Source organism: Balaenoptera physalus, assembly GCF_965194825.1.
Source record: "Balaenoptera physalus genome assembly, chromosome: 5".
In the NCBI taxonomy this organism is placed as follows: Eukaryota; Metazoa; Chordata; class Mammalia; order Artiodactyla; family Balaenopteridae; genus Balaenoptera; species Balaenoptera physalus.
In genome coordinates this window covers 97,510,669-97,530,614 of record NC_138884.1, presented here as the reverse complement: position 1 = coordinate 97,530,614, position 19,946 = coordinate 97,510,669, and the positions used below count along the sequence as shown (strand labels likewise).

Below are 19,946 nucleotides of genomic sequence, written 5' to 3'. Positions count from 1 at the left end.
CTGTCTAAAACTGCAACCTTCAGTACACTTCCTCTGCTTTACTTTCTCCTTAGCACTTACTGCCACCTAACATATTATACCTTTAACTTATGTGGTGATATTCTTTGGCCCCATTAGACTAAAAGTTCCATCAGTACAGGGACTTGTTTTCATGGCTGTATTCTGAGAGCCCAGAACATCTCCTGGAATATAGTAGAATATAGCACATAAACGTCTGTTGACTGGTTACTAAACAGACAGGAATCACTCTACTCAGGTTTTCGTATGCCCTGACCCTCGTGCTGAATTTGGTGTAGGGATGCATGGATGTTAATGTGAGGCATGGAAGAGAGGACCTTTGGACTTAAGCATGCATGTGACTAAATACTCAGCAGCTTCAGACTGTTCGAAAGGTCTTCAAGTCCTAGCCACCCTTTCTCTTGAAGATCCCACATCTTGGAAAATCCTTACATCTTAGAAAATCTATTTAAACGCACCTACCTTTCACATTAAACATAATTTTAGCTTAAATTTTTTTAAAGGACTGTTATAATTTTTTTTTTTTAACATCTTTATTGAAGTATAATTGCCTTACAATGGTGTGTTAGCTTCTGCTTTATAACAAAGTGAATCAGTTATACATATACAATATGTTCCCATTTCTCTTCCCTCTTGCATCTCCCTCCCTCCCACCCTCCCCATCCCATCCCTCTAGGTGGTCACAAAGCACCGAGCTGATCTCCCTGTGCTATGCGGCTGCTTCCCACTAGTTATCTATTTTACATTTGGTAGTGTATATATGTCCATGACACTCTCTTACCCTGTCACATCTCACCCCACCCCCTCCCCATATCCTCAAGTCCATTCTCTAGTAGGTCTGTGAAGGACTGTTATAATTTTGCTTTTGAAATCATTTGGCAATGAGTGACAAAGTTAATTTATAACTGGCTCTGACTTTCAGCAGTCATGCACTTGGGAGTTCTTTGGAAGTGAAATCAAATCTAACTTTCAAATGGTCTCCAAATGTAATGAAATTTTTCTGAATAATCAATTCAACAGTTAATGAAATGGGGATAATGCTGTGCTTTGTGAGCATTTATGTAAGCACCTGTGAATTCGGGTTTTGCAATGCTCCTTGTGTGTATGAGAACCGATCATTGTTTTCTTTATGGACTCAGCCATATTTATGGGCCCCTGGAATCTCATTGCACCAGGTCTTGGACCTAGAAAATCCAATGGATAAAATAGTCATGGCAGAAGTCAGAGATTAGAAAATGGAAGTGTCCCTTTACTGCCTGATAATGTAGGTCCTTGGCAATGAGAGATGTTCCATGAGTGTGGTGGGGAGCCCGGAACTGTGGCAGGGCTCGCTGTGGTTGGGCTATGAGTCTCTGTCCTAGGCTGCCGGCATGAATGAACAGGGTATCCATTCTTGATGTGTGGTAGACCTCTGGTGGCCAGGCAGACCACTTCCCTTCATGACCTTCATCATCTCGTAGGCCCTAGTGAAGGAAATGTTTTCACTGACATTTTATGACACTTTTGCAGAATTCCGTTGACTCATGCAAGACAAGATGGGGGATTTTTCTGCAGCAGTTGCCACCTGGGCAAACAGATCCGCTAGTCACATCATATGCCAAGCCCGGCTACTGTCTATGCAGAGCATTTTTAATCATGTAACTTTCAAAGCTGTGCCTCAGCTACAATGACATTAGCCTGGGTGAATTTCTTCCCCAACTTAAGCTGTCAGTGGCTGAGCTTTTCTTGCTGCTCTCTCTGGCAGAGGCACATTTATTTATCACAGAAGAGCCTCGCTCTGAAAGGACCCATGCAAACTTCCTTCTGGAGCTGAAAAGAAAACATCTCATTCCTAGCCTGTGCAATCCACTGAAAACCTTTCCAAACCAAAAGCTAGTGACTGTCCTAGGGGACAGATGTCATCCAAAGCAGGCATGGATCATTTTGCTTGTTTTTCTTGCTAACCCTGCACGACTTTGAACCCACTCCGTAAATAAAAGAGACAGGAGCACAAAACTCCTTAACTTCCTGCTTTCCTCCCAGTGTGCTGACATTTCAAAGCCCCATATGTTTCCCTAAACAAAGTTTCATGAAAATATGTATTCAGTAATAATATAACGGGTTTTAGGTTGTTACAACCCAAGAGGAGTGACGCTGCCTGCCTGTGACTGCGTAGGGCAGTGTACAGGGTGCCCTGATCGCCTCTGCCTCTCTTGGTAAACAGCAGGCGTGTTGGAAAGGCTCAAAATGGAGATACGGTTGAAGACCTGTGATAGGTGTACGCTTCTTCATTTAGCCCTGTAAGTTAGCAATATTCTGCAACTGAGCCGCAGGCAAGATATAGTTTTATTTTATTTTATTTTATTTTTTTAATTTACTTATGGCTGTGTTGGGTCTTCGTTTCTGTGCGAGGGCTCTCTCCAGTTGCGGCAAGCGGGGGCCACTCTTCATCGCGGTGCGCGGGCCTCTCACTATCGCGGCCTCTCTTGTTACGGAGCACAGGCTCCAGACGCGCAGGCTCAGTAGTTGTGGCTCACGGGCCTAGTCGCTCCGCGGCATGCGGGATCTTCCCAGACCAGGGCTCGAACCCGTGTCCCCTGCACTGGCAGGCAGACTCTCAACCACTGCGCCACCAGGGAAGCCCAAGATATAGTTTTAATAAATATTTCCTGTTCAGAAATGGACACCTGGACAGTGTTTAAACACAACAGACTCCTAAAGAGTTGTTATAGACATTTGCTAGTCACCCCTCCAGCGTGGATTCTTCCCTTTCCCATGTTGACATTCCTTGGGAATACACACCTCTTCCACCCTCACTGGTGGTCCAGATGGGATTGACCTTGGCCCCGGCTTCAGGAATGAACTATGATTGGCTCAAGCCAATCAGTGTATCCCATTCCTCAGGCCGTATGGATTGGTCAGGGATGAGTTCATGATTCAATTTAGGCCAATGATTCCTAGCGATAAACACCTACATTAAGAAAAAAGGAAGAGCGCAAATAAACAACCAAATTTTACAACTCAAGGTACTAGAAAAAGGAGAACAAACTAAGCCCAAGTTAGTAGGAAAAAGGAAATAACAAAGATCAGAGCAGAAATTTTCAATGAAATAGAGACTAAAAAGGCAATAGAAAAAAAAAGACAATAGAAAACATCAATGAAACTAAGAGCTGTTTTTTTGAAAAGACAAACAAAATAGACAAACCTTTAACTAGACTTACCAAGAAAAAAAGCAGGAGGACTCAAATAAATAAAATTAGATGTGAAAGAGGATTCCAATAAAGATTTAAAATTTTTAAATTTAAAAAAAAATGTGAAAGAGGAAACATTACAAGTAATACCACAGAAATACAAAGGATTATAACAGACTACTGTGAATAATCATATGCCAACAAATTGGACAACCTAGAAGAAATGGATAAATTCCTAAAAGCATAAAACCTACCAAAGGTGAATCATGAAGTAATAGAAAATCTGAACAGACTGATTACTAGTAAGGAGCTTGAATCAGTAATCAAAAACTCCACAACAAAAAAAAATCCAGGACCAAATGACTTCATTGGTGAATTCTACCAAACGTTTAAAGAAGAATGAATACTAATCCTTCTCAAACTCTTTCCATTTGGGCCAGTGAGAGAGGTGACAATCACAGGATCGCTTGCTTGAAAAATACTAAAAGAGATTCTCTGTCCCTAGATCACACCTGGTGGGTGGTGAGGATGAGCAATTCGCTACCCTGGAGGGAGAGCCCAGAGTTGCCAGGAGCCTTTGTGTAGAATCTGGAGCTGAAACTGTCACCACTAGAAAGACTGAAAGAGCCAGATCCTTGGGTAGCTTAGCCTTACTGAAGCCAGCCCGGATTTTTCAGTTATGTAAACCAATAAATTCTCTTTGTTGTTTAATCCAAATCTAAGTGAATTCTCTGTCACTTGCAACCAAAAGAAATCTAAATGATTCAAGGCTGCTAATGCTACTCCTAGCCATGCCTAGCCAGCCTCTAAAGAAACTGCAGTCTTGTGGTGAATGTGTCTTTGTTTTTGTGGCTTTTACCTTACCAGGTATTCCACTCTTCTTTTTTCACATGAAACCAACCCCACTGTCTCTTAGGGAAAACACCTCCCCCAACTCTCACTCCAGCCATCCTAGCTAACCACACCTCCTGGCTCCAGCACTGGGCATGTGACCCAGGCATAACCAATCATGGCATTCCATTCACAGAGCTGATAAGATCACAGACGGACGGGTACACTATCCTCAGACGGCCAAAGAAAATAAGAGTCAGGACTTTTAAGTCTTATTGAAAAGGCAATTGGTGGATTTGCTGAGAGAGGAGGATATAAATAGATTTGTGGACACATGTGCCACCACATGGAGAGAACATTCCTAAAAACGAAGCAATAGAAAGAAAAGAAAGACAAGAGATACAGAGATGGTGAGAGGTCTGAGACCTGGTCCAACCATGCCTGAGGCATATTCAGGAATAACTTCCTTCTTGTTAAGACAGTTTGATCTGGGTTTTCTGTCACTCAAAGTTTAGAATCTTGATTCATATAGACCTGAAATTTTTTCCACATTAAAATAAATATTTTTATTTATTATAATATTCTTATTTTCCCCTAGTACAAAAGTAATACATGATTAATGAAGAAAATCTGGAAAACACAAAGAAAATATAGCAAAATTCACTTTTAGTACTACAACTCTGATGTTAGGACTGCTAACATCTTAGTGTATGTTCTTTGAGTCTTTTTCATATGCATATTTATGGACTTCTACAATATAATTTCCAAATTATGCAGGTGCATTGTAATTTCTTTAATTCCTCCTTTTTAACAAATGAAGTCATTTTCTTTCCTTCTTTCTTTTCTTTTTCTTTCTTTTTCGTATTATTTACTATTTACTAGCATGAACATCTGTTTTGGTAAATCTTTGCTCACATCCATGTCCATTTCCTTAGAAAAAAATTGAATTGCCATATGCATAATAAATTTCTCATGAGGTTGCTCCCGTTTTTATTATAAATAATGTTTAAATAAACACATTTATGCATTCTTTTGTATAGAATTAATTCCTAAAAGTGGAATGGCCAGGTAGAGGGCATGCTTGTTGAAGGTTTTTTAAAATTTTTTTTAATTTATTTTTTTTGGCTATGTTGGGTACTCGTTACTGTGTGCGGGCTTTCTCTAGCTGTGGAGAGTGGGGGCTAATCTTCATTGCAGTGTGTGTGCTTCTCATTGCAGTGGCTTCTCTTTCTGCGGAGCACGGGCTATAGGAGCACGGGCTTCAGTAGTTGTGGCATGTGGGCTCAGTAGTTGCGGCACATGGGCTTAGTTGCTCCGCAGCATGTGGAATCTTCCGGACCAGGGATCGAACCCGTGTTTCCTGCATTGGCAGGCAGATTCTTAAATACTGCGTCACCAGGGAAGTCCCCTTGTTGAAGGTTTTTGATACTCTGTCAAACTGCCCTGTGGAAGGTTATTTGACCCTGAACCTCTGCTTCTCCTCCCCATGATCACACACACTGCGTGTTACTATTACCACATTACTATCAAGATGAACATTTTCTTCATGTGTCGTTTGGCTATTTGTATTGATTTTTTTTTAACTTTTTATTTTATATTGGAGTATAGTTGATTAACAATGTTGTGTTAGTTTTGGGTGTACAGAAAAGTGATTCATGTATAAGTGAGCAGAGTTCCCTGTGCTATCCAGTAGGTCCTTGTTGGTTATCTATTTTAAATATAGCAGTGTGTACATGTCAATCCCAAACTCCCAATCTATTCCTCCCCCTGACCCTTCCCACCCTGGTAATCATAAGTTCTCTCTCTAAGTCTGGGAGTCTGTTTGTTTTGTAACTAAGTGCATGTATTGATGTTCATGTATTGACTTGCCTCTTCAAAACCAAAAATTTGGAATTCTTTTACTTTTCTTTCAGGAATGATGTGTAGATAAGGCAACACCTCATTTTCAGTTATTTTAGTTATTTTTCCAATGACATTTTCTGTAGGTGAAAGAAACAAAAACAAAAAAACAAAAAACAAAAAACCCTCTAGGCTCTAATGGATGTATTTTGGTTAGAAACACCCATTGCCAATGGCTTCAAATTTTTGCTGACAATTTTCTGTGTCACTGACCTGCCATGAGTTAAGTACAATGACTTGAGAATTACTATTGTCTAGCCACACTACTTACGTAAAAGAGATTTGGAGCCAGACTTTCTGGGTTCAAATCCTAGCCCTTTCACTTAGTGATTTTGTGAGATTGGAAACATTGCTCAAAATCTTTGTGCCACATTTCCCTTATCTATAAAACCAGGATAAAACTACCTACTTCATAAGATTGTTATATCATTAAGGTAAGATGAGTAAAGTACTTGTAACAAAGCTTCCTGGTACAAGTTCAGCCGTTAATCAGTATTAACTATTAGTGATGGAATATAATAATAGCTTAACCATATTGAATGTTCACTGAGATACAAAAGACAAAAACATCCCACTTGATCTTCATCAACTCTCTGAATCAGCTTCTTTTGTTACGTTCATTTTATAAATGAACTAAGATACAGAGGAGTTAACTAACTTAGCCAAAATCTCCTTGTTAATATGTGGAACTGGGACTAAAGGCCATCTATATTGCCTCTGGAAGAATATAGAGGACAGATTGTTCACATTTAAAAATTGTTTTTTTTTTTTTAAACATCGTTTTTGGAGTATAACTGCTTTACAATGTTGTATTAGTTTCTGCTGTATAACAAAGTGAATCAGCTATACGTATACATATATCCCCATATCCCCTCCCTCTTGCATCTCCCTCCCATCCTCCCTATCCCACCCCTCTAGGTGGTCACAAAGCACCGAGCTGATCTCCCTGTGCTATGTGGCTGCTTCTCACCAGCTATCTATTTTACATTTGGTAGTGTATATATGTTAATGCTACTCTCTCACTTCGTCCCAGCTTACCCTTCCCCCTCCCCATGTCCTCAAGTCCATTCTCTACGTCTGCGTCTTTACTCCTGTCCTGCCCCTAGGTTCATGAGAACCATTTTTGTTTTAGATTCCATATATATGTGCTAGCATACGGTATTTGTTTTTCTCTTTCTGACTTACTTTACTCTGTATGACAGACTCTAGGACCATCCACCTCACTACAAATAACTCAGTTTCATTTCTTTTTATGGCTGAGTAATATTCCACTGTATATATGTGCCACATCTTCTTTATCCATTCATCTGTCGATGGACACAGGTTGCTTCCATGTCCTGGCTATTGTAAATAGTGCTGTAATGAACATTGTGGTGCATGACTCTTTTTGAATTATGGTTTTCTCAGGGTATATGCCCAGTAGTGGGATTGTTGGGTCATTTGGTAGTTCTATTTTTAGTTTTTTAAGGAACCTACATACTGTTCTCCATTGTGGCTGTATTAATTTATATTCCCACCAACAGTGCAAGAGGGTTCCCTTTTCTCCACACCCTCTCCAGCATTTATTGTTTGTAGATCTTTTGGTGATGGCCATTCTGACCGGCGTGAGGTGATACCTCATTGTAGTTTTGATTTGCATTTCTCTAATGATTAGTGATGTTGAGCATCTTTTCATGTATTTGAAGGCCATAATTTTGTTTAAAAAGTTTAATTGAATTCCCACTGTAGGTAGAACTTCACATTCTGTCTCCTATCACAAATCTAGCATTAGAGCATTTTTACCCAGCAACCTAATACATATTTAATGATGACAAGTATCACAAAAGGTAGGATATTTTTAAACAATTTAAAGTTGATATATATATCAGTGCCCTTACTGTCTGGTTATAGTAGATGAACATTTTTTAGAAAAAAATTTATGAATGACGTTACGACTAACCATGTATAAATGCTTAACAGAATCTCCTTATTAAGGTAGCAGGGCTGTTACAATCCTAAACACTTCTTGTGGCTCTTCAATACACCTTTGGGTGTCATTGTTTTAATTGATGTCCACATGTATTTTGTTAGTTTGGGTTTAAATAGATAGTCAAGCACCCTAACCACAAAGTCCAATAAAGCTTGGCCCAATGACAGTTCAAGGATTATAACCCTGTTGGTAGGCAGAAAAGACGGTGCTGCTTTTACTTAATAAAGATTAGTGCTCCGATGTTGGGTAGATGTTTATATTGGTTCAGGGTGTGGGTGGTGACGTAGATTGAGAGGACAGAGCAGAGAAAGTGGAGAGTAAAGTGTTATTAGCAATAAAAGATAAACCCTTCCGGAGAAATAATAATAGTTTTGAAATAGGAATGAACCTCCCAGTCAGGCAGTTCAACCCCCTACTGAGAAGTGGAGTCAGGCAAGTCTCTCCCCTAAACTGGTTACATAATATTTTTTTTCCCCCTTAGGAGGTTTCACAACCTCTTTTATAAACTGTTAATGTGCTTATTCAATCGTATCATGGGGAAACGTAACTAATTTTTAACTTTAACCAGGATGGCTTGACCTTCCCATGCTAAGTCTGGTGAACAAATGCGGCTGCTGTTCCATAACCTTTCTTTGACTCCTCATCACAAATTCCATCACAATAAATGATAAATACAAAGATTGAAAACGTTTTGTTTTCCCTTTCACTTGATGAAATACTCAGCTTTAAATGTATTACTATTTAAATGATCTCTCATCTTAGTCACCAAATCCACCATTTGGATCAAAAACATTAGGCTGGCCCCCACCTACCCAGCCCTAAATCCAAGCAAATGTTTTCGAGGAAGGGACCATTTCACTGGGCATTGAGATGGACAGAGGCCATCCAACAAATCCATATCGAAGATTCTTAAAGCAAAGAACTTTGAAATGGTTCCTCCAAGAACTAGTTTGGCAGATGGTTTGATGCCTATATGTTTAAAGGGTGGGATGGAAATTGACCAGCGCTGCAAGTCCGGATACCTCAGCTCTGGCTCTCATTGTGTGCTGTCCCAGGAGAAATGTCAAGTACTCTGACCCTCAGTCTCCTTTTCTCTAAAATAAGCTTGTCAGAGGATCCATGGGCTACATGTATGAACACAAGGGATGACCATTATGATTATTACTTCCGGGTAGACCTAATGTACGTCACCTGGGGAAATTAACTTCAGCCTTCAAGACTGTAGCTTCAACTGCCTTAAATGGAAGGACCTGACCTGTGAACGCTAACTTGGTTTACTTTTTTTTAAAATTAATTAATTTATTTATTTATTTTTGGCTGTGTTGGGTCTTCGTTTCTGTGCGAGGGCTTTCTCTAGTTGCGGCAAGCGGGGGCCACTCTTCATCGCGGTGCGCAGGCCTCTCACTATCGCAGCCTCTCGTTGCGGAGCACAGGCTCCAGACACGCAGGCTCAGTAGTTGTGGCGCATGGGCCTAGTTGCTCTACGGCATGTGGAATCTTCCCAGACCAGGGCTCGAACCCGTGTCCCCTGCATTAGCAGGCAGATTCTCAACCACTGCGCCACCAGGGAAGCCCGGTTTACTTTTTTTAATTAAAAAAAGGTTTTTTTGCTTTTTATACCACTGTATTCCAACCTGAGCACCTCAATATAAAACTAAACCCTGGAGAAATGTTTTCCTTACTAATTTTGAATTACTGTGAATGTACAAGTTCTGCTAGCAGTTCAACACTTAAATAGATTAAATCATCTCTGACACATGGTAGATTTCATATAATGAAAATACCTAAAACAATTAGTGCAATATACTGACCTGATCAAAATAAAATGAACTTTGGAAAACAAGGCTGCAAGATTGTTACTAACATATCCAATACTTATGTTACAAATTACTGGTACATTGTTTATTATGGTTCTAGCCAGGTAGGAACAATTGAAGTCTCTTCCTTTCAAAGGGGGAGAGAAGGAAAAAATTAGCTGTTTTAGTAACTGTACATTTGGTATACTTTTAAGCAACTCTTGAATATTATAGAAAAGTAATAAACATATATGGAGACTGCAATGCAGTACCCTATTTACAGTACAGCTGAAGATCGAATTTAAAATAATCAAGTTTGAATGTACATAATTGTTAGTGTGTTGACTACGTTTATATCCAAAGGGCACAAAAGCCGCCTCCCTACTCCCAAACAACAAAAGCTATGTATTGGCCAGCAGTGATTAAACAGAAATCACAGACACCTGGTTTGTTTCATTTTTGTTGAAGAACTTACATGTTTAAAGGGAACACTATCCTTTAAGATGCATTTTATTAGTTTTCATATTCCTAAAATAAGACAGGGTTACATTTGATTTTTTTTATTTTACCCCATTTAAAAAATAACAGGACTAGCTATAATTTAGATGCCACTAATGTTCATTTTTTTCCGCTGAAGATGTGGGACTGTTTCCTTGTGGCTAATTTGTTAAAATGTGGAATGTATACTTTAAATAAGGATACTAAGAGAAATTACAGGTTGCCTGAATATGGTAGCTAAGCAGAAATATCTTTAGAACCTCCTTCCAAAGAAAGAATTTTTTTGGAAAAGTCCAAATGAGTAAGTTCCAAATCTTTTTCACAGAACTGGCTGGTTACCTGTGGGTTCAGAGTCATTTGTTTATATCACTGGTGAAGAGAAGTGAGTCCCGCTAACCTTCCAAAGAAACAAGTGTACACACAGCTCTCATTTCCCCCTTCCACTGCTGAAACACTCGTCAGAGGGTCACATGCATGTTATTAAAAATTAAGTTCAAAACACTTAATATAATTCTGTATTAGAAACTTGGCTATTGTAAGTCTCTTCTTTTTGGAAGTCATACTGGGCTGGTTAAATGCTCCAGTTCCACTGTTATTAACAATTAGGAAGCAGAAGAACATTCCAGTTAGTTTAAACTGGAGGTTTAGTTACTACAGCACTGACTCCTGGTTGGCTGCGTGGGTTCAGTAAGGTCTACTCTTCTTCCTCTGGCAGAATGTGCTCCTGGATTCTGTGGTTCATTCTTTGGCAACTTTTTAGCTATTGCCATGAATATTTCATTTACATTCATTGATGTTTTAGCTGATGTCTCCATAAATAATAAACTGTTGTCATCTGCATAGGACTGTGCTTCCTGGAAATTGACAGCTGTTTTATTTGCGAGGTCAGCCTTGTTTCCTGATAAAGCTATTACAATGTTAGGATTGGCTTGCCTCTGAAGTTCTGTAACCCGGTTTTTGGCTCTGACAAAGGACTCCTCGTCTGTGACATCATATACAACTATGGCTGCTTGCACTCCGCTGTAGTACATTGGTGTTAGGCTGTGGTATTGTTCTTCACCAGCTGCATCCCATATTTCAACCTTTACTGTTGTGTCATCAAGACACACAGTTTGGGCTAGAAAAGCAGCCCCCATGGTACTCTCTTGAAATCCATGAACGTGGCCCTTCACAAAACGAAGCACTAGGCTCGATTTGCCAAAAGCAGGCTCTCCCAGAAGCACTAGTTTGAACTGGCGTATTTTATTTCCAGTATTTGGCCTGTTGGGTCTTGTTGCCCCTCGATTAGCCATGTCCAAATTTGAAAGAAGTCTCTAATTTCAATCTCTTAAATGAACTTCCAGGATGCAAGGTGTCAATTGTTTTCTTTCTGGAGGTAAAGAAACCTGAGACCGCAGCGCCTGGGGCCGCGGCTCCGAAGCTTCCGGCTGCAGGTCCCGGGCGGAGCCCGAGAGGAGGCTGAGGCTGAGACTCCCTAACTTGGTTTAAAATAGACGCCTTCTGGCAGTTTTTTTCAGAATTCACTATGGGAGCAGAGATAAAAAGAAAGTACTGAAACATCTTTGGCTGTTCCATAAAATCTTGGAGCTGTTGCTTTTATGCTGATTATTATCAGCATAAAAGATTACTAAATGGAAAGATTATTAGATGGAAATCATTTTGTCATTCCAAATCATCTCTAGATTAGCCTTTGCTTGGATGATAAAATACTAGATGAAATGACATTTTAAAAACTTCTGTTATAAAACATTGTTTCCTGAATTCTTGCATGCCCGAGTATAATGCACTATGGTAAAGTAGTTGAGAGTCTGAGCTCTGGAGCCCTACCACCTTCAAATTTTGCTTTTGCCACTTATTAGCTGTGTGACCTTGGACAAGTTACTTAAGCTGTCTGTGCTTTAGTTTCCTCATTGTTAAATAGGGATAATAAAATTACCTACCTTATAGGACTGTAGGGAGAACTTGCTAAATTAACAAATGTAAGACTTGGAATATTGTGAGTGCTATGTTTAGTGTTAGCCCTTAGAACAGTGTTTGGCAATTAGGCACTGGGTAAATGTTACCTTTTACATCACTGTTTTAAATGATAGAGGCTGTGATGCAGGAGAGTGGGAAGAACTCAGGAAGGGAGATTAGGACAAATCCATTTAGTTTATATGCTTTAGTCATTGTATCTACAGTGTTTATCAAACCAATTATCTTTTTTTTTTTAAACTGTTCTTTGTTTTTTGTTTTTTTTGTGGCTGTGTTGGGTCTTCGTTTCTGTGCGAGGGCTTTCTCTAGTTGCGGCAAGTGGGGGCCACTCTTCATCGCGGTGCACGGGCCTCTCACTGTCGTGACCTCTCTTGTTGCGGAGCACAGGCTCCAGACATGCAGGCTCAGTAGTTGTGGCTCACGGGCCCTGTTGCTCCATGGCATGTGGGATCTTCCCAGAACAGGGCTCGAACCCGTGTCCCCTGCATTGGCAGGCAGATTCTCAACCACTGCGCCACCAGGGAAGCCCCAATTATCTTTCTTGACAGCTACAGTTTCCTGGGCAGCTACAGATGCCCAGAACTCAAGATTGGAAGGAAACATGAAGCTCTAATAGCAGGTAATTAGAAGGAGCTCACTCTAAAAAATATGTTTGTTTTTTATTTTTTAAATAAATTTATTTATTTATGTATTTATTTTTGTATTTATATATTTATGGCTATGTTGGGTCTTCCTTGCTGCGCGCGGGCTTTCTCTAGTTGCGGTGAGTGGGGGCTACCCTTCCTTGCGGTGCGCGGGCTTCTCATTGCGGTGGCTTCTTGCGGAGCACGGGCTCTAGACGCGCAGGCTTCAGTAGTTGTGGTGCACAGGCTCGGTAGTTGTGGCACGCGGGCTCTAGAGCACAGGCTCAGTAGTTGTGGCGCACGGGCTTAGTTGCTCCGTGGCATGTGGGATCTTCCCGAACCAGGGCTCGAACCCACGTCCCCTGCATTGGCAGGTGGATTCTTAACCACTGTGCCACCAGGGAAGTCCCAAAATATGTTTGTTTTTTAATGGTGCTTTAAATGAGCTCATGGGAAGTTTATTGTAAAATGCTTGCCTGCACCAAATGCCTTAATGGGAAAAGCCTTATTGAAATTCTGTTGTTTAAGTAATATACAGGCCATGTCCCTCCTGGAACTCTGTTCCCTCTGTGGGAGTCAAAGATTCTTTGAATGTCCCAAGGTATTCCCAAGCAATCACAAAATCACATTTCAGAGCTAGAAGGGGATTTAGAAACCATCTCCTCCTAAGCTCTCTTTTTATAGCTGAAGAAACAAACCCAACAGAGTTAAAGGATTTGCGTGAGGCAACTCAGCAACCTTGAAGCTCAAGTCGACCCCCAGTTTCTTTAACTCTTAGTCCAGCCCCTTGCTACTAACCTGTCCCCAATCTTAGAAAGAGAGGGAGAGGGAAGGAAAGAGGGAGGGCCAGAGGGGAAAGTGCCCTACTACTTGCAGACTTGCAGATGGGGAGTGCCCCAGTTTTTTCCCTTTCACACTGAAAAAAGAATAAACTGATCACATACCTGTAGAAACAATTATAATTTAACAGAGAAAATATCAAGGCTAAGCAATGAATCACCAAGCATTCAAGGCGAAAGTTTATTACCTTTCTTGTTTATTTTTACTTCATCAGGACTAAAACCTGTTGCTCTGTTGGGTCTGGGCAGCATTTTGCGATGCCTGCAGACAAACAGCGTGGCTAACTACCCAGGTGGCGAGGCTTTGCTCTCCTGGAATTATTCTAGCAAACAATGTAACCTGACACGGGTGTGACAGGGCTCTCTGGGTGGTTGTAGTTTATCTTTGGCAATTCCTTCTGCACCCCTTCCACACCCATAAAACCATACAGGAACCACCCATGAGCTGGACTCGGGGAACAGGTACTCTGTGACGTGGGCCATTCCATCCCAAGGAAGTTATGGCTCCCCAGTCTAGGGTGCCCACCGTCCACAAAATAGATTTCTGTAAGAAGTGGACCCTACCAGCGGAGCACCCAATCACACATATTGAATTTGGAGGGAAGAACACATAACTGTTTACTCAACTTAGCAGGTACTTGCAAATCACCCGCTCTCTTCCGTTGGTGAATAAACAAAGCTTATATGCAAATGATGAACACCGGTTTTGGCAAGGACTCCTGAGCAGTGTGGGTTGGCATGCCAGTGGAGACTTCACCGGAGGGTTCCTGGCTCCCATCTTTAACTTGGTGGGTTATCATTTAGTTATTCCAGTGACTTTTTTTTTAATTTATTTATTTTTAATTTTTAATTTTTGGCCGTGTTGGGTCTTTGTTGCTGTGCGCGGGCTCTCTCTAGTTGTGGCGAGCTGGGGCTACTCTTGGTTGTGGTGCGCAGGCTTCGCATTGTGGTGGCCTCTCTCGTTGCGGAGCATGGGCTCTAGGCGTGCGGGCTTCAGTAGTTGCGGCACGAGGGCTCAGTAGTCGTGGCTCGCGGGCTCTAGAGCACAGGCTCAGTAGTTGTGGCGCACAGGCTTAGTTACTCCACAGCATGTGGGATTTTCCTGGACCAGGGCTCAAACCCGTGTCCCCTGCATTGGCAGGCAGATTCTTAACCACTGTGCCACCAGGGAAGCCCCTATTCCAGTTGCTTTAAGTGTATGTGACATCCTACCTCTGCAGAGATATTTCTGCAAACCTGACTTGCGCTGCATACTAATGGGTAGAAAAAACTGAAAGAGGTAAGAGATAGGTCCTTGCAATTAAGTGTGGGGCCCATACGGAACTCTCAGAGCTGTGCAGTGTTTGCATATTTCTGGGACATTTATCACCTCTGACCTCTGCAGTTGCCTTCTATTACCGGAGATTCCCTAATCACCAGATTGCAGCTTCTGCAATTCAGAGGCTCACAAAGGTTTTTTTTTGTACCTCAGATCATGTAGAGCCAGCATCCAAACACTAGTGTCTGCAGCCTAAATACCCTTTAAGGCTTTACTTTTATAAAACAAAGAGCCTGCCTCTGAGGTGTGATTTTCTGTGGATGCTGGGACTGCCCAGCACCCTCCGCGTCCCCCTCCTCGGACCAGCTCCTGCCTGGAGTCCTGCCTGTAGAGACTCACCGGTCAGTAAAAGAGTAATTTACCTGGACTGCACAGGTAGGCTTCAGACCTCTGTGAACGCTTGAGATTATACGCAGAGTTTGAGTGCATTTGCCCATTTTTAGCCCTAAGGGAGGCTCTTTGGGCCTTTGCTGGTACCCAAAAGAGTCGGTAACCACCAAAAGTTTAAGAATGATTGCTTTTTCTCATAAGATGTTTTAAGTTATTTACTATTGAATGTGCCTGAAAACACATAAACACATGACCATAAATTTTATGTCACAAAGAGGGCCAGCTGGAAACTTTGCCTAAGATATTTTCTAGGAAAACAAACAATAATTTTATTAGCTTTCTTCCTATTCTTTATTCAAAACAAAATATCTGTACTCTTGAGAGAGATGCTCACAACACAGATGCTACCTTTTCATTCTTCACTTCAAAAGTAAGGCCCGAGTGCAGGACTAATGGGGATTCTGAAACTGACTATGGAAGATGTTACCTCTTAGAGGAGAGATGGTCAAACTTCTGTAAAGAGTCAATAGTAAATATTTTCAGCTTTTTGGGCCATGTGGTCTCTGCTGCAACTCCACAGTTCTGCTGTTGTGTGGAAAGCAGCCATAGACAATATGTAAACAAATGGAAGTGGTGATGTTTCAATAAAACTTTATTTACAAAAACAAGTGGCAGGCCAGATTGTCCCATAACAGCAGTTCGCATCCCTGTCTTAAAGGTTTAAAGATGCTATTGAATGAAAATAACAAGGCTCACATATTTGCCAGGTTTATGATGCATACCAACTTCAATCTACTTTGCAAAAAACGAAATGCCGGATTATATTATTCTGTTGATTGTTGTGTTGGAATGAAAGCATTGAATAATTTCAGCAAGTTATTCTACAGGCTGGGCAAGCTATGGGTGACATTAAACACCTGACAATTAAAATCAATAACTCCACATGCCACCATCAACAAAACGAAAAGAAAACCTACTGAATGGGAGAAAATATTTGCAAATGATATGACCAATAATGGGTTAATATCCAAAATATATAAACAATTCATACAGCTCAATATAAAAAAAAACAAACCGATTAAAAAATGGGCAAAATGGGCTTCCCTGGTAACACAGCGGTTAAGAATCTGCTTGCCAGTTCAGGGGACATGGGTTCGAGCCCTGGTCCAGGAAGATCCCACATGCTGCAGAGCAACTAAGCCCGTGTGCCACAACTACTGAGCCTGCGAGCCACAACTACTGAGCCCACGTGCCACAACTACTGAAACCCATGCGCCTAGAGCCCATGCTCTGCGACAAGAGAAGCCACTGCACCACAACCAAGAGTAGCCCCTGCTCGTCGCAACTAGAGAAAGCCTGCATGGAGCAACGAAGACCCAACACAGCCAAAAATTTAAATTAAAAAATCAATAAATTTTTTAAAAAAGGTCAAAAGACCTGAATAGACATTTTTCCAAAGAAGAAACGCAGATGGCACAGGCACATGAAAATATGCTCAACATCGTTAATCATCAGAGAAATGCAAATCAAAACCACAATGAGATATCACCTCACACCTGCCAGAATGGCTATCATCAAAAAGAACACGAATAACAAATGTTGGTGAGGATGTGGAGAAAAGGGAACCCTCATACACTGTTGGTGGGAATGTAAACTGGTGCAGCCACTGTGGAAAACAGTATGGAAGTTCCTCAAAAAACTAAAAATAGAACTACAATATGACCCAACAATCCCACTCCTGGGTATATATCCAAAGAAAACAAAAACACTAATTCAAAAAGATACATGCACCCCAATGTTCATAGCATTATTTACAACTGCCAAGATATGGAAGCAACCTAAGTGTCCATCAACAGATGAAGGGATAAAGAGGATATACAGGGCTTCCCTGGTGGCGCAGTGGTTGAGAATCTGCCTGCTAATGCAGGTGACACGGGTTCAAGCCCTGGTCTGGGAAGATCCCACATGCTGCGGAGCAGCTGGGCCTGCAAGCCACAACTACTGAGCCTGCGCGTCTGGAGCCTGTGCTCCGCAACAAGAGAGGCCGCAATAGTGAGAGGCCCGTGCACCGCGATGAAGAGTGGCCCCCGCTTGCCACAACTAGAGAAAGCCCTCGCACAGAAACGAAGACCCAACACAGCCAAAAATAAATAAATAAATTTAAAAAATAAAATAAATAAAATAACAAATGTTCAAGTACAATTGGTGTCAAAAAAAAGAGGCTATACATACATACATACATACACAACGGAATATTACTCAGACAGAAAAAAGAATGAAATTTTGCCATTTGCAACAACGCAGATGGACCTGGAGGGTACTATGCTAAGTGAAATGTCAGACAGAGAAAGACAAATACTGTATGATATCACCTATGTGTGGAATCTAACAAATAAAAGAAATGAATGAATATAACAAAACAGAAACAGACTTCCAGATATAAAAAACAAACTAATGGTTACCAGTGAGTGGGTAGTGGGAAGGGGGAAGGGGCAAGATAGGAGTAGGGGATTAAAAGGTACAAACTACTGTGTATAAAATAAATAAGCTACAAGGATATATTGTGTGGTACAGGGAATAGAGCCAATATTTTATTAAAACTTTAAATGGGACTTCCCTGGTGGTGCAGTGGTTAAGAATCCGCTTGCCAGGCTTCGAAGGTGAAGACAGCTAATTGCTACATTTCCCCTGGCTGCAGAGTTCCGGCTGCAGGAGTGTTGTTGGTTTGGGGTCGTGCTTATAAAGATGCCCTCCAGTTTTCTGGCTAGAAAGCTTCCACATTTCTAGTTCCTAAGAGTCAGTTTAGTGGCAAAGCCAGCAGGGATGAGCAGGGGGCTCCAGGCAGTGGTACAGCCCCAGCCTGGGAGCATGTTTTCCCATTTCACAGATGCCGTGGGGCCCATCTGGTGGGCTGGTCATGCCCTAACCTGTTGGCCTGCAGGGTCCCACAGGAAAGGGTGTGCTTTTACGCAGCTGCCATTCCTGTTAGCGTGGCCCTGCTCCCCTGCTCGAGTCCTCTTCTGACCTCTAGGGCCAAATACCCAAAATGGTTCTTTTCACATGTACTCATGTGCGTGCACACACACAGACACACAAACCCACAAACCCACATCTCCCTTTCTCTCTGAAACTGGTAAGTTGAAAGCCAGCTCTGTTGGGTCATTACAGAACCCCCTGTTGTGTTGGTATTTGTGGTGGTTGTGCAGGTTACCTTGGCAACGTGTACATTGCTTTTTTGGCTTTTATTGTACAGTCAGTACTATACATTTTCTGTTTTGAGTTTTGTAACTTTGTAGCATTTTAGATAATATTGTGTTTGTACTTTGTTGTGTAGAGAAAAGAATTGTGTTGAATAAACCTAGGATTAGAGTGCAGCTCGAGTGTTGGGTTCGCTGCCTCCTTCCTGTCCCTTGGCCCCAAAGGCAGCTTCAGTTGTGAGGTAATTAAACATTATTGTCTAAAAAAAAAAAAAAAATCCGCCTGCCAGCACAGGGGACATGAGTTCGAGCCCTGGTCCGGGAAGATCCCACATGCTGCGGAGCAACTAAACCTGTGTGCCACAACTACTGAGCCTGCGCTCTAGAGCCCATGTGCCACAACTACTGAGCCCACGTGCCTAGAGCCCGTGCTCCACAACAAAGACAAGGCACCAAAATGAGAAGCCCGCGCACCTCAACAAAGACCCAAAGCAGCCAAAAATAAATAAATAAATTTATATTAAAAAAATCTTTAAATGGAGTAGAATCTATAAAACTATTGAATCACCATGTTGGACACCTGAAACTAATATAATATTGTACCTCAACTATACTTCAGTAAAAAAATTAAATAAAATAAGTAAAAGACATAGCTTTAAAAAAGAACTCCACATGTCAGATTTTTCCAGGGCATAAGACAAAAATAAAACCGGATTCTTTAAACTGATTTGTCTCCATGCAACTCAGGGAAATCATATTTTTGGCAAATGACATTGGTAAAATAATCCTTTTACCCTCAGGCCTCACTCCGGGTGGGAAATCCCTCCCCGATCCTCCACAGGTAGACTTCTGTTTTTTCTAGAAACCTGATATGCTTTAGAATCACAGGCTTTTGGCAGCGCAAACACAAGCAGGCAGAACCTGCCAGGCTTCAGGCTGCTGCTTGTCCAACTGGGGAGAAAAAGTCATCTTTGTGATGCTCCCAAAGTCTGCAGTTTCCTTCATTTCCAAGGAAGAATAGAGAAACTCTGGTCTTCTTTTTACTTTCCGCATTCAAAATAAGAGTCATTTTATCTTCCTGTTTAATATTTAGTTTTGCATGCTGTCTGGTTAGAACCTTCATATCCGCACAGTATCAGATAGTGAGATTTGAACAAATGAACTAAGAGGAAAAGGGAAAGGGCTGGAATCGGCACCCTATGACCCAGAGGCAAGTCAATCGAAAGATGATCAAAGAGCCCATCAAAATTGAAATCACTCCTCTGGAAAATAGACACCCTCAGAATGAGTGAGTGCTGACTTACCTACAGGAAAAACAATCAAAATGTATGTAAGCTCTGCCCACTGTCCACAGGAGCAAACAGCAGTTGCAAAAACACAGAGAGACAAACCAGGGAAGATTTTACATTGCCCGGTAACAGATTTAAGTTGACACAAGTAGCCAGACTTCATACATGCCAAGGTAGGAGGTGGTACAAGAGAGA

At 41.4% G+C, this 19,946-nt stretch overlaps 1 pseudogene across 2 annotated transcripts in view; it reads right to left on the bottom strand.

Moving 5' to 3' along the window:
• The window catches only part of LOC309662122 (ras-related protein Rab-5A pseudogene), a 226,389-nt pseudogene extending 207,566 nt beyond the window's left edge, over positions 1 to 18,823 (bottom strand). Inside the window, exons 1-2 of one of the 2 annotated variants that reach the window (XR_014268394.1) lie at positions 17,502 to 18,823; positions 9,166 to 17,148 (exon numbers count right to left, since the gene is read on the bottom strand). The product of XR_014268394.1 is annotated as a ras-related protein Rab-5A pseudogene (transcript). Of the gene's footprint in view, positions 1 to 9,160; positions 17,149 to 17,501 lie in introns of those variants that run through there. The other variant, XR_014268395.1, reaches the window with a different exon arrangement.
• Positions 18,824 to 19,946: the final 1,123 nt, after the last annotated feature.